Source organism: Adiantum capillus-veneris, chromosome 26, assembly GCF_014529385.1.
Source record: "Adiantum capillus-veneris isolate H3 chromosome 26, ASM1452938v2, whole genome shotgun sequence".
NCBI lineage: Eukaryota > Viridiplantae > Streptophyta > Polypodiopsida > Polypodiales > Pteridaceae > Adiantum > Adiantum capillus-veneris.
The window spans coordinates 107,258,891-107,273,862 of NC_140956.1; positions in this window are offsets into that span (position 1 = coordinate 107,258,891).

Genomic DNA, 14,972 nt, shown 5'->3' on the forward strand with positions numbered 1-14,972 from the left:
TCTCTCTCTAGGCAGCATAGTGAATTAATTGTCAGTCGGTAATAATGTAGATTTGATGAAATTCTTTCTTACCACTCAATATTGTTGTAATTAAGTTAGATTCAATTTTATCACACATTAAGATGTGATTAAGGAAAAATTAATCCATCATTAAGCCACTAAGAAGAGAATTTTCTCTCACCTATGCATGCAAAAATTCTGCATCTTTCTAATTACACTAGGAAAGTGATTGAGCTTGCTTAATTCATCTCTCTTGTAATTTAATTAGTAAAATTATGAAATTATTAATCATCTAAGCCAAGTGATTAACTTTAGAGCCGGTTCCCATAGGACAAGTGAAGTATTACTCATAAAATTACTAGGTCTCGAAGGAAAAATCTAACCCTCTTGCATAAGGACGATTGTTCAATGATTCTAATCTATCATTTGGATTATTATGATGCTCTCGAACATTAGCTCTTTTCTTCAAGTTTATCATTTAAAGTAGTGAGTATAAAATGGCCCCGGTTAAGAGAACTTGCTTCGGTGGTGCCCACGACCGCGAGGCGGGAACGAGCAATGTGAATGGGAAAGGAAAAGCTCCCATGGACGAACAAGCACCGGCCATCTCATAGGCCATTGACGAAGAAATGGAAGATGTAGGTCACAATTTCATTCAAGTTGTTCAATTTAACATTGCACACGTTTAGCTAGGAAAGAACATATCCCCAAACATGTTGGAGAAATCCGACGGAAACCTCGGCATTTGAATTCATTTGTATATCAAAGTCTAAAGTAGGAAAGAAATGATTGACAGATATATTGTTTGCAATAGGAAAGAATGTCTGCCAGGGAAAATTTAGCTCGGCATGTTCATTCTATTTCCAATGTTGAATTAGTCATGAACCCCCTCCTGATCATAGGGGGTAGAGTTCCTGGTTAAGGGCTCTTGAATCCACGACTGCTGGTTAAGCGGTGGATACCCACGTCTGCTGGTTAAGCGGTGGGAACCCACGTCTACTGGTTAAGCGGTGGGAATTTCCATGTTGTGCTTTCTATGTGGTGGACATACCTAGTTGTATGGGCATCTAGGCGACAATGGGAGGAGTAAACTCTCGCTAGAGGGGGGATGTTGTACCTCCAGAACATTGGAATTTTAATGAATAAGTTTGAGTAGAATTTTTACTAGAATACTATCTTGGTGCCGTTTGCAATACTGGTTGAAGGGCTGTCTTAACGAACATTGTGATTCGGAATCTAATCAAGGAATGTTTATGTTGAACAATTATTGTGGTAGTAATTAGGACACACAAGGAAGTGTGAGTGTGGGGGTGGAAAGTGGGGGCTTGGCTCAGGTTGCCAATGCCTATGAGAAGGGTGGTCCTGATTGGTCGGGAACTCTCTGTCCCCATAGTGTTAAAATCGATACTAGTAATACTCATTTCCCCTAGAGCGGCGAAGTCTCAAGTGTACGTGCCTCTGAAACATGGGGAAAAAGGCACTCGAGGTTTCTCTCCTCTTGGAAGGTGGGTCTTAGGATCGCTAGATAGGTTACGTACGCTTCCCCTGCAAGGTGGAGCTAGATCTCATTGCTAGTAGGCTCGAACTCGACTCACTTTGTGATGAGATATTGTCCGCTCTTTGAACCCTGAACCACTTTGTTTGCTTCCGTTATAGATCTAGTGGCCACCAGGTTCACCATTAGATCCGCCGTTTGATACGACGGGGTGGGGACCTCACACACTACTTCATCGGTTTTACAGTTTGCGGAGAATATAAGTGCTCCTTTTTCCTCCAAATCCATCTTGTTTTAGGTTCCCTCCTCAAAGATGCTCTATTTTGTTTTTTGAACCTTGGAACCGTCTTTGGTATAGTAGATGAGGTTTTGGGCACCCAAAATTTGAATCGGCTTGTCCTTAAGTTGTGCTTTTGGTACCCAGATCTTCCTCACTCCTTGAATGCTACTTGTAGCATTTTCTTGCCGCTCAATAGGATGGAGAATATTGATTGCTTTAAGATTTATTCTACTAGTAACCTCCTTTCCATTCTTCTTTGCTTGGTGCAATTGGAACAATGAGTTGTCCGCCTTTAGGTGATAGGTTGAGTTGATTGGTATCCCAATCTTGTACTACCTTGTACGTCCACAGCTATGAGACTCCAAGAATCATTATTTCATTCATGTGTTCATTTGGTAAGCATACAAATTGATGAGGGCATGAACATCCATGTACTATCGCATTTGAGTTGACTACTCCCAGTGTCGGTGTTGGGTTCTTGTTGCATCCTTTAATCGCCGATATTCGTAATGTCAAAGATTGATTCGTTGCTTTTGTGTATGTGGAATAATTGATTGCATTTACTCAAGCTCCTGTATCGACCAATGCATTTGTGCTATGATTTTTCAATTGTACTTTGATGCGAAGGTCCATTCCATCTAACCATTCATTGTTTGTTGATACTACATTCTTCTGTGGTTCCCATAGTCGTTCATCTAGTTTCGGATTGTTGATGGGAATAGGTATTTGTTAATTTTTGAGAGCAACTTTCCTTTTGAGTACTTGAAACCAAGCTTCCTCTTGGGCTTCATCAATAACCTGCTATCGTTTTATCTTTCTTTGCTTTGCTGCATGCATCTTTTCTAGCAATTCATTGGTTAGTGGAAAATTGTACTTCTTTAAATGGCATCCACTAATCCAATTAGCCATTGGTTCAATATCTAGGGTGGACAACTTAACTACTCCACTTGGAGATACATCTTCAATGATAAACTGCCCATTTCTCTTTTTCTTAAAGTTGAGAATATGTTGCTTAAGGGAGTAGACTGAAACTAAGTCCCCTTTTTGAAAGATTTTTGTAACTAGATGGGAATCAAAACACTTCTTTTATTTTTGCTTTTGTGCATAGATGTGAGCTATAGCTGTTATCCTTTGCTCATCAAGATTTTCTAAATCTTCAAGCCTCTCTGACAATTCATGTACTATCCACTCAATATTATTTTCTACCCTTAGTGTTGGAAATAGAAATTCTATTTGCAGTATGGCATCAAGACCATAAACAAGGTTAAAGGGTGTAGCATTTAAAGTTGTCTTGAATGAAACTCTATAAGCCCATAAAGCGGCATGGAGATTTATTTCCCAATGAGTTCATCCTGAACTAACCACTTTAGTCAATATCAAGCTAAGAATTTTATTCGTATGCTCATCTTGTCTATTTGCTTGTGGATGATAGGGAGCATATTTGTTATGAAAGACCATAAATTCATTAAGTAGATACTCACTTACCTCATTGATTAAATAAGCTCCCCTGTCACACTAACAATGTCTATTGGCAGTCCATATCTTGTGAACACGTCTCATTCTTTGGGTTGCCTTGGCCTCTACCCACATGGTCAAATAGTCTGTAGCTACAATGATATATTGAGCTTGGGTTCTATAAGCAGGTGGCTGTATTGGCCCAACAAAGTCTATGCCCCATTTTGCAAAAGTTCTAATCCCCATCATTAGTCGTAAAGGCATGCTATCTACACGGGTTGGTATTTTGGCTCGTTGACATGCATCACATCTTTGAAGATATTCTTTGGCATGCTGGCCATCAAGATTTCTCTCATAGTGGTTTCACTAGAAAAGTGACCTCCAGCTAATCCAGCATGTGCTTGTTCTATAATGGAAATATTCATCTTCATTTGCACAAAGATGCAGATGTTGATCCTTTCCTCTTTGATACCATTGGTTTTCAATAAGATCATAGTCTCTTGCTTCACTTTCAATTTCTCTTTGGTGGTGTTTACTCATATCCTCAGGAAATTTTTGCCTTGATAAGTAAGTAACTAGATAGTTACTCCACTTAGGAAGAAGTGCCAAATGTGGGACGGTCTCTAACCTCACTCCTATCTTATTGCAGACATAGCAAGAACCACGAACATAATTGTCAATCCATGGGACAAAACTGACTCAACTAGTGAACAGAGGCTACAAGAGGTTTTCAATCTCTTGGAAAACAACAAACAACTCGCATCTAACTCAAGCTACACTCAAATGACAAAAATCACGAAAAGCTAGCCGCTAATCGGTAAACAAATCATAATTGTTACAGCATCAAATGATATCCAAATGTTACAAAACTTCTAGGACATGTTGATAAGACCTAAGCACACATGCTTATGGTCTCAAATATCACTTTAAGTCAAGTACAAAAATCGCAATTATTAACAGCACTAAGTTTTTCACCTAGTCGTTTTCGACCCAAAATGCATCTAAATTCTTAGCAATGATGCCCCAATGCCCCGCCTATACTTATTCTATGATTTTGAAGCTTGAATTTCTACTTATGATGAAATTAGGCCGTGGGTCGGCGATGCCAAAAGCTACGGATTACCATGAAATGCTTATGTCAATGCGTAGAGCTCTTACCTGCGGTTGCAACGCAATAGATGACACTACAATGTGATAATTGGGAAGAGAGTAGGAAGCACAAGAAGGAGAGAAGTGAGCACTATTAGCTCACGTTGTGTTTCTGTTATCCAAAACTTATAAAATACTTACAAAAACTGGCTTTTATACCTTAGCCAAGGTTTTTGTGGTTAAAACTAATAATCTGGGAGTTGTAACTAAAGATAGGTTAATACAATCTGGAACCTTGTAGCCCCGGCTCATCAATTACACTTTTTATTTGGAAATTAGGAGTTACAACATTCTCGATTCATCAAGATAATAAGTGTTCTTACAATAAAAGCTCCGAAAAATGTTATCCGAGTTAGCTTGCTGCTAACAGTAAGGGGCATGGATTTTGATATGTCCATTGGATGATGGTTGCGAGATGAGTTTGGAGCATGCCATTAGAGCTTGCAGGATATCATGTGGGTGATGGAAACAAGTTGTGATGGCTTGCGCACAACCTTGCAGGTGCAGCACCCTTAATAGAGAGCGGAGTGGTGGGTCGATGCTTGCAGCAAAGGGGAGGGGGGAGGGGGAGGGGTGAGCTAGAGAGTGAAGCTAGTGTCTTAGCATTGCTTGGGCTCTATTGGAGGTGGAATCCACAAACAACAAACGCTCAAATCAATGAAGAGGTGCTGACAAGTGGCTAAGAGCATGCGCTCAATAAAAGGAATTTCCAAGCCTTGGCTTTGTGAGCCCCCCATGCTATATGGCAAGCAATTTATGGTTATGGTTATGGTTTTGCAAATATGGTTTGGTAATCAGGTTATGGTTATGGTTTTGCAATGATGGTATGGCAATCATGTTATGGTTATGGTATGACAAGCAGGTTATCGTTATGTTTTTGCAAATATGGTTGGCAATCAAGTTATGGTTATGGTTTCTCAATGATGGTATGGAAATCATGTTATGGTTATGGTATGACAAGCAGGTTATGGTTATGGTTTTGCAACTATCATTTAGCAATCATGTTATGGTTATGGTATGGCAAGCAAGTTATAGTTATGGTATGGAAAACAGGTTATGGTTATAATTATGGTTTTGAAAATATGGTTTAGCAATCACGTTATGGTTATGACATGGCAATCATGTTATGGTTATGGTATGGCAAGCAAGTTATGTTTATGTTTTGCAAATATCGTTTGGCAATCATGTTATGGTTATACTTGTTGTTTTCAAGTTATGTTTTAGTTATGGTTAGAAAATCTTCATGGCATTGTGCCTATGGTTAGGGAGTTGGCATTATGATTATGCTTTTGGAAACTTGTCGTGTTTAATCTTTTGATGTTTTGTTATGCTTACAATTTTCCTAATCTGTATTGAGAATGTACCTCTCGCTCTTCAGCATCAAAATGTAAATGGAGTGCAGTTGATTTTTCATTGTTCCTTTGGACAGAGAGAGTTGGTTCCTAGTGCTACAGTACATGCAGTATCAGTTCCCAACTCTCCTTGGCCAAAAAAAAAATCAGGTTTTGGCGCCAGTACAAGTTTTGGAATAGGCATCGATATTTACTTCGAAACAGGTGCCGGTATGTGCCTCGAAACTGGCGTCAATATGCTCAACATTATACACACTAGAATGCTCTTTGTCTTTTTGGTGCATATTTCAAAGGCTATATCGACACTCATTTTGTTTCTTATTCAAATGGTCAAGATACTAGTGGGTATACCGATGATACAATACTAGTATTCATAGTGACTCTTATACGAGGGCTTTTTATTCCTAAAAAAAACTTTTACCCATTGGTACACGTGTCAAAATGTGTGCAACATGTTGTAGTGTGCATTGATTGCAAGATTTGCCCCACAAGAGAAAGATATAGTCTGTTTTCAGAAGATGCAATCACCTACACATGCATCTTGAGGGAATGTGGTGTAAGATGCTCATATGGGCACAAAAATTCACAGTTATATTGTTTGTCAGAGTCTGTTGAAAAAAGTTGTTGTGCTTGGAACTATCTTGGTTGATATGTATGCCAAATGTGGTGCGCTTGAGAAAGATGTCATGCTTGACACTATCTTGGTCGATCTATATGACAAATTCTTGTACGCTTTAGAAAGCACAAAAAGTGCTTGAGGAGATTCTAGTCAGGAATTTTGCCTCTTGGAATGCACATATTGTCGGATTCTGTCCAAGAGTCCAAAGTGTGGACTCTTGGAATGCACTAATTGTTGGAATCAGGGTTGCAAGGGAACGCACACAGCTTGGAGAAGACGAAGGAAGCACAAGGCACACAACTAAGAGTGTGTTAGTGTGCAATGGAAAGATAGATAGCCCTAGAGTGATGGGCGTATATACAATGCTCGGGGGAAAAAACCTCCTAAAGAGGGAAAAAATTCCCCGACGATCTTGGTGTGTTCACACACATCACTACCACACATATATGGTAACAAATCCCCCCTGGAGTGATTCGGTGAACGAGAGCTGGCACATGAGTAATGGGAAGTGCCATGCCTTGAGGACATGATCAGTTCACAAAGGGGAGGAAGCCCAAAGCTTTGTGGAAAGCTTTGAACTTATCACGAGACAATGCCTTTGTGAAAAGTTCTGCAAGGTTGTCCTATGTTGGCACATAAGCCAAGCTGATCTCTCCTGCTGAGAGCCTCTCCCTAACATAGTGGTAATGAACCTCAACGTGCTTTGTGTGAGCATGAAAAATTGGGTTCCTCGCAACTGCTAATGCGCTCTGACTATTAGTGTAGATAGTGTTTGCAGTGTCTTGTCCAACACCCAAATCAGCCATAAGGCGTCTAAGCCATACACACTCAAGCTGTGAAGACTGCCCTGTACTCAGCCTCACAACTCAAAGTGGCCACAGTAGGTTGCTTCTTTCTCAACCATGATATTCATGAACTTCCAGGCATGAAATAAAAAACCACTTGTGGACACTCGCGTGTCAAAACAACCAGCCCAATCTGAGTCCGAAAAAGCATGTAAGTCTGGTGGCGGCAATGATCCCCCCTTGGGATAAAACAAGATAAGATGTAAAGTTCCATTAAGGTAGCAAAAATTCCTCTTGATAGCCTGCCAATGCTTAGACCCTAGGCTATGCATAAATTTGTTGACCTGTGAGACTGGAAATTGAATATCCGGCCTCGTCTTGCATACATAAATGAGGCAGCCAACAAAAATTTGGTAAAAAGTGACATCAGCAGGATCACTAGTGTCATGTAGGCTCAACTTCAAACCTAATTCCATGGGAATGGCAATAGGTTTGCAATCCTCAAGTCCAAAATTACATAGCAATGTCTCTATGTAACTTTTTTGACAGAACGCACTATCACCATCACACTTCTTAAACTGTATGCCCAAGTAATGATGCAATAGCCCCAAATTTTTCATCTTGAAAGTAGCATTCAAATCAGCCTTAAATTCAGCAATATGTGCCTCATTGGGACCACTGATCAGCAAATAATCCACATAAAGAACAAAAATGAGAACTAAATCGCCCTCATGCTTTACGTACAATGTGCTTTTTGTTGGACTATTACGAAAGCCTCGTTTGACCAAATGAGTGTCAGCTTTCTTATACCAAGCACGAGGAGATTGCTTCAACCCATACAAAGCCTTCTTACATCTGCACACTTTGTCCCCTTGTCCTTTCTTGACAAAACCGCGAGGCTGCATTACATAAACTTCCTCAAATATGTCACCATTTAAGAAAGCAGTAACAATGTCTGATTGATATGCATCCCAACCAAAATAAGCTGCCAATGCACATAGAAAATGAATAAAAGTCATATGGCAAGTGGGAGCAAAAGTTTTTTCATAATCTATGCCTTTTTGTTGTGCATAATCCTTTGCAACAAGTCGAGCCTTATGGCGATCGATCTCACCATCCGGCTTGTGTTTCAACTTGTAAACGCACTTTGTACCAATGGCCTTTTTCCCAGGAGGCAAATCACATAGATTCCATGTGTCATTTTCTATAAGTGTATCATATTTTGATTGCATGGCAGCCATCTATTTTTTTGAATTTTGTGCTTCACCAGAAGAGAGAGGTTCCTCAACATCATGTAAGCTAGACACAGCCAAAGCATAACAATGTGATGCATAAGATGCATGGCAACAGCCGAACGAGTTTGACTAGACGAAAGTGCATCCAATTTATTGTCACGCAATGTATGCACCAGCCATTTTGGCATACCTCTAGCCTGCTCATTTTCAGCCCTTTCCTCATCAAGTACATCATGTACATTTGCATCAGTAATAGACTGATATGTTACATTTTCAAAAACCCCCATAGGCTGTAAATTTGCCTCACTGGAATTTATATTCATATTTCCACCACTGAAAAGAGGCAACAAAGTGTCATAAATGTCATGTGAGCTTACATTATTGTCTCTAGTACATGAAAGCAAGGGCTGAATAGAATCTTCCACAAACACTACATCTCGAGAAACTAGAATACGCTTTGTTTACGGATGATACAACATGTAACCTTTGCTTTCAGCACTATAACCAACAAAAATACATTTGACAGCTTTATCATCCAATTTTATGTGTTGTGTTTGTGGCACCAAAGCATATGCCAAACAACCAAATACGCATGTTCTCAATAGAAGGCTTTCTATCATGCCATGCTTCATATGGAGTAATAGAATGAAAAGCTTTTGTAGGACACCTATTAAGTACATAAGTGGCACACATGATGGCCTCAAGCCAAAAAGAATGCGGCAAAGCTTGACTTTTGACCATACATCGTGCCGTTTCCGTAAGTGACCTGTTTTTCTTCTCAGCAACACCATTTTTCTGAGGTGTATAAGGCACTGTACATTGGTGTTTTATCCCACAACTAGCCTGGAATGCATTAAATTCATGAGACATATACTCCCCTCCTCGATTGGAATGGAGGGTGCCCATAGTACATTTTGATACATTTTCAACCATAGCCAGAAATTGTTTGAAGCACATAAAAACTTTGGACTTCATTTTAACACTAGGTTGGTAATGGGACACTTTTATGTCCTGGGACACTTTTATGTCCTGTTAAGTGACCATTTTCCTTGAATTATGTCAAGAGTTTCAAAATGGATTTTGAGGTGCTATCTATCTAGAAAGTTGTCTCATGAGCTGAAAAAAACTCGACTTTTTTTTGGAATATCAATTCCATCTTTAACATTGTCCTTGCACAACATTTCATAACCTAAACTGTGTGAAAAAACGGGTCCTGTTTTTGGCTTTTTTCAACTTTTTTCAACTATACCACTCTAGAATTCATGTTTGTGAGGTCTATAATGCTAGAGAACTATCTTTAGTAGTCCTCAACATGTATTGATGCTTCTAGGGAGAAATAAATATTAAAGTTGTAAGTCATAACCAAATTACAAAAATGGTCAAATCCTGTCTTTTAACCAATTTTAGCTCTTCTATGATTTTTTTGGTGGATTTCATGATATCCAAATGCATTTTTGATTTTCTATGTCACATATTGTAACATAAAGCTAACATTCCTTGAGTTTTGGGGCACCTAATACCCTATTTTGCATAGTACACAACGATGGTTGATTTTTTCAATTATAGAAGAAAACGAAACATTCTAGTATATCAAGTATAGCTTTTTCAATATTGTTAGTTTCTTGTGACAACTACATGCATTTTGTAGGTAGTAACCATATCAAGTCATAAGGATCAAATTTGGCTAGATATTGAATAGTTTCTATGGGATTCTACAACTCATAATGTTGAACCCAGTTTTTTCATGTTTGCTGTATTTAACACTTCATCTTTGTCCCCAATATTCCACTTGGTAAGAGATGTATTATTCTTTTGACATGCTCCATGGCTCCTTATGAACATAAAGGACAATAGGGAACTAAGAAAACATGCATATATTATTTGTATTGAGCGTGGCTATAGAAACTTTGATGATATGTTTGCAGAATGGTAAAAATTCAGCTTTTTTGTACCTATTTATTTTGGCAAAACAAAAAATAGTGAGTGAGAAGCAATCATATGTTCTAATCGCCAACCCATTGAAGTTAACTAGGGAATTTATCTCAAGTCCTACAAAAATCCTAAGTCTTATTTTTATGCAACAAAACATAAGAAATGACTGTTTTGATAAAAATGCACTGGTCCATCAACTTTGGAGGCTTGGTGTGACCAAAAGATGAGAAATATTACAAGTTTCTTATTTTTTCCATGTGTGGTAGGCCTTGAACTATAACCTCATGAAAGGATTTTACAAAATGAGTGGATCTACTATGGTTTTGGAGGTTTTTTTCAAAACCCTGAAAGGACACTTTTATGTCCTATTAGGTTACCAACCTACTGTTAAGTGGAAATACCCATGCATGCTTGGGGTAATCATCAATGAAAGTCATGAAGTAAAGTTAATTCCCCAAGGATGGAGTTTGCATGGGCCCACAAACATCACTATGCACAAGCTACAACCTTCACATGGCCCTAATTGAACCATCCTTAAGAAACTTTGAACGCTGCATCTTACCCAAAATACAGCCTTCACAAACATGTTTGACAAGTGCTTCAAGCGGCGGCAAAGAAGCAACCATATCAGATTTCTGCAAATGCAGCAAACTTACAAAATTCAGATGACCAAAACGTGCAGGCCAAAGTTTTGCATCTGAAATAGCCTTTGAATCCACAACTGCATTTGCAAAATTCTACCCACACTTTTCATACAAAGTGAGCTTATACAGCCCACGGCATAATATGCCAGATTCAACAATTTCATCACCAAAACTGAGATCATGAACTATACATCTATCATCCACAAATTGACTACGAGTCCAAGTCTAGCAAGTGTAGATATGGCACAAGTGACGGAATTCCCATGAGGACAAACTCGAGAGAGGTGAACAATTCACGATGTGAGGTAATATGCTTTGTAGCACCACTTTCAAAATACCACACATGTGAATCTGCAACAATTGACATGCATTCATCATGGACAGTAGGATTTTAAGTGCACTTTGCACTAAAATCCCATTCTGCATCAACGTCAGCATCATAGTCTCCTTTCACAAAAGACACAACAATGGATGCATTTGTAGTGGAACCAACATTTGCAGTGGAACCACCCTCTTTCTTTGCCCTTCAACTTAGGACACTGCTGGTCAAGTGATCATTAGCTTTACAATAATGGCAACGCATCTTCTTTTTTCCCTTATCACCAAAATTTTCAGACGAATTGCTGGCAGCAAAAGCATTAGGAACAGAATTTTTGCCACTTGCAGCAGAACCATAAGAAGTGGTTGCATTGCTGTTACCACCCTTTGTTTGAGAAGCAATAAAAGCCTATTCAACTGCCCGCTGCCTAGTATTTTTTTTTCTAGAAAGTGACTCTTGCAACAACAATGTGCATAATGCATCGAACTTAACAACTTTAGGATTTCCTTGGGTCATAAGTCTCCAAGTACTAGCAAAAGTCTGGTAAGGAATCAAGAACAGTCTGCACAAGGGAACTATCTGAAATGACTTCACCTACAGAAATAAGTTGCTCACTGATATCCTTGACACCATCAAGGAAAGTGTCCATATAATCTTCCCCATGCATAATCTTTGATTCCAGCTCTTTACGCAGCAAAGCAATTTTAGCCTCATTGCGGCTTGCATAAAGATCTGCTAGAATATCCCAACTCTTTTTTGCAGATTTCATTGAACAAATGTGAGAAGTAATGGTGCGCTTCACAGACAATGCAATCAACACATGAGCCTACGGATCCTTTACATCCCAATAAGCTTATTCTACCGTAGGCAAAACAACTCTAATTGCAGCAATCCTTGCAGCAAGACCTGCAACATCCTCAACAACGCCTACATCCTTAGAACCAGGATGTACTTCAATGCCATGCACAATATTCCAGACGCCCTTTGACACAAGAACATGTTGCATCATATAAGACTCCATAGAGTAATTGTCCCCATCCAACCTGTCGTCAGCAGCAAACATCTTGAACACATCTCTGTTGTTGTCAGCCATGGTAAATGTTGCACCTGATGTGAAAATTTCTCGAAAAGAGGAGAAACAAAGCAGGAACAACATGTGCTATATAGCACAAACCGTAGAAGACTATAAGGCACCTGTTATGCAAAAAATGGCATTGACAAAAAAATTGTACAAAATGACAAAATTGCATATGCAGACCTGCCTGTAGGGGAAATGGAGGTCGAAATGAGCCCGAATCAAAAATTTGAGTAGGTTAAGCTCTATGAGCTTACCCAAAATGTTTGTCGACCTACGAATGCTCGCCAAACCTCACTAAAATCGGAGAAAGTGAGCAAGTGTGTGTTGGAGCTACTGGCGACTAAGCTCGGGAGGACGCAACCTGCTCTGATACCAATTGTTGGAATTAGGGTTGCAAGGGAATGCACACAGCTTGGAGAAGACGAAGGAAGCTCAAGGCACACAACTGCGAGGGTGTTAGTTTGCAGTGGAAAGATAGATAGCCTTAGAGTGATGGGCGTATATACAATGCACAGGGGGTAAAATTTCCTAAAGAGGGGCAAAATGCCCCGGCGTCCTAGTGTGTTCACACACATCACTACCACATGTATATGGTAACACTAATTTCAAGATTCTCTAGTCTGTTTTTAGTAGATCCAATCACCTATGCATCCATATTGAACGCACAACAAGAATAGGGCTACAACATGTGTTAATGAGTGACTCTTATGCACTTGTACGTAGAGCACAGTTCTACACACAACAAGACCAGGGCTATAGCTTGTGTAAATGAGTGACTCTTATGCACCTACCAGCATGTAAGACACAACACAAAAAAATTGAATGCATGAGGATTAAGAATGGTGCTCGAAAGCAACCAGATCAAAGCTGCTAGATTGATGCAAGTGGAAGGGCTCAATGAAGCTATCAAGTATATGTAAGGCAAACATATTTATTTATAGGATATCATATGCACCTATTGCGATCATCTGTATCCCGTACCACTGTAAAAGGGCGTCTCAGATCTTCCATACCAAAGCTTTGGTGACCCAACTTTAGCCTTCACCTTGCCTCTAGTATGCACCTACTATGCTCAAAATGGTCCTCTACCATTGTAAAAAATCCCTCTTGGCTCTTCCATACCAATGCTTGGTAATGCAGCTTCAGACTTTTCAATATCCACTCCGCATCCACTATCATGTTTGCTTTGAGCAATGCGGTCATACGGAAGGTTACATGTAACCTATGTACATCGATGAGATAAACATTCAATCGCACGGTGAGTAAGCATTACCATTTTTTTATTTTTGACACTAACAACACAACTAATGAGCGTGCTAAGAATTGCATGCTTCCCTAGAAATGGTACATTCCCTCGTATTATAAAAATTTGTGAGGATTGTGCAAACTCTCCCATCATGCAAGGAGACGTGCATGTTTTCTTTTTTTTCACATAAAAAGTGAATAATATCTAAAAGTGAACATATTTCAAATGATCCATATCATCACTTTATATAAATTCTAAGCCTTCTTATGGTTCTTTTGGGAGATACACGACTAAAAATTAGGGTATAACGATTGTATCATACTAGATATGGTACCAATTAAAGAACAAGAAAACTTGCTTTGATGAAAGGTAACAATCTCTCTCTCTCTCTCTCTCTCTCTCTCTCTCTCTCTCTCTCAATTTTCTTCTCCAAGGATATATACTTTTGTTGAATCTTCAAGTGACACAACCACAATTACACAAACGATAAGAATGCACATAATAGAGCGAGATTGAATCAAAGAATTAATACAATCTAAAAGCTAAGGACAAAGTTTAGACACAGGATTATGGTAATAGGATTTGTGAAAAACAACTCTCTCTCTCTCTCTCTCTCTCTCTCTCTCTCTCTCTCTCTCTCTCTCTCTCTCTCTCTCTCTCTCTCTCTCTCAATTTTCTTCTCCAAGGATATATACTTTTGTTGAATCTTCAAGTGACACAACCACAATTACACAAACGATAAGAATGCACATAATAGAGCGAGATTGAATCAAAGAATTAATACAATCTAAAAGCTAAGGACAAAGTTTAGACACAGGATTATGGTAATAGGATTTGTGAAAAACAACTCTCTCTCTCTCTCTCTCTCTCTCTCTCTCTCTCTCTCTCTCTCTCTCTCTCTCTCTCTCTCCCAAACTTTCCTCTTTTAGATTCTTGTTTTCTCTTTCCCTAATACTTCAATTCAATACAAATGCGGCTAACAAAGCACTCTAGTTGTGCTCCAAATCCCAATTCCATTAAAAGTATATGCAATGTATGCAGACATGGAAGATGGGGGCCCTCTCGTCCCGCCCATGAGTTATAGGGTTGCAAGGGCTCAAGTACTCCAAAACTATATTCCAGGTTGTAGCTGCCACCATGGAATACAAAACCATAAATATAAAACATCAAATTGTACATTTATACAATGAATGAGCACAATCTGTATCAAGGAGACCACATCTACAAAAAAAACATATATGGAGGATATCACCCTCATGGTAATGCCTTCCACTTGACAGCCTCTCCCTCCTCTTGTAGAGCTGGGTCAAAAGGGCCACAAGTCCATGCTTGTACCCATACTTTTCTTCTCGGCGTGTCGGAGGGCACTTAACGGCGGAAACT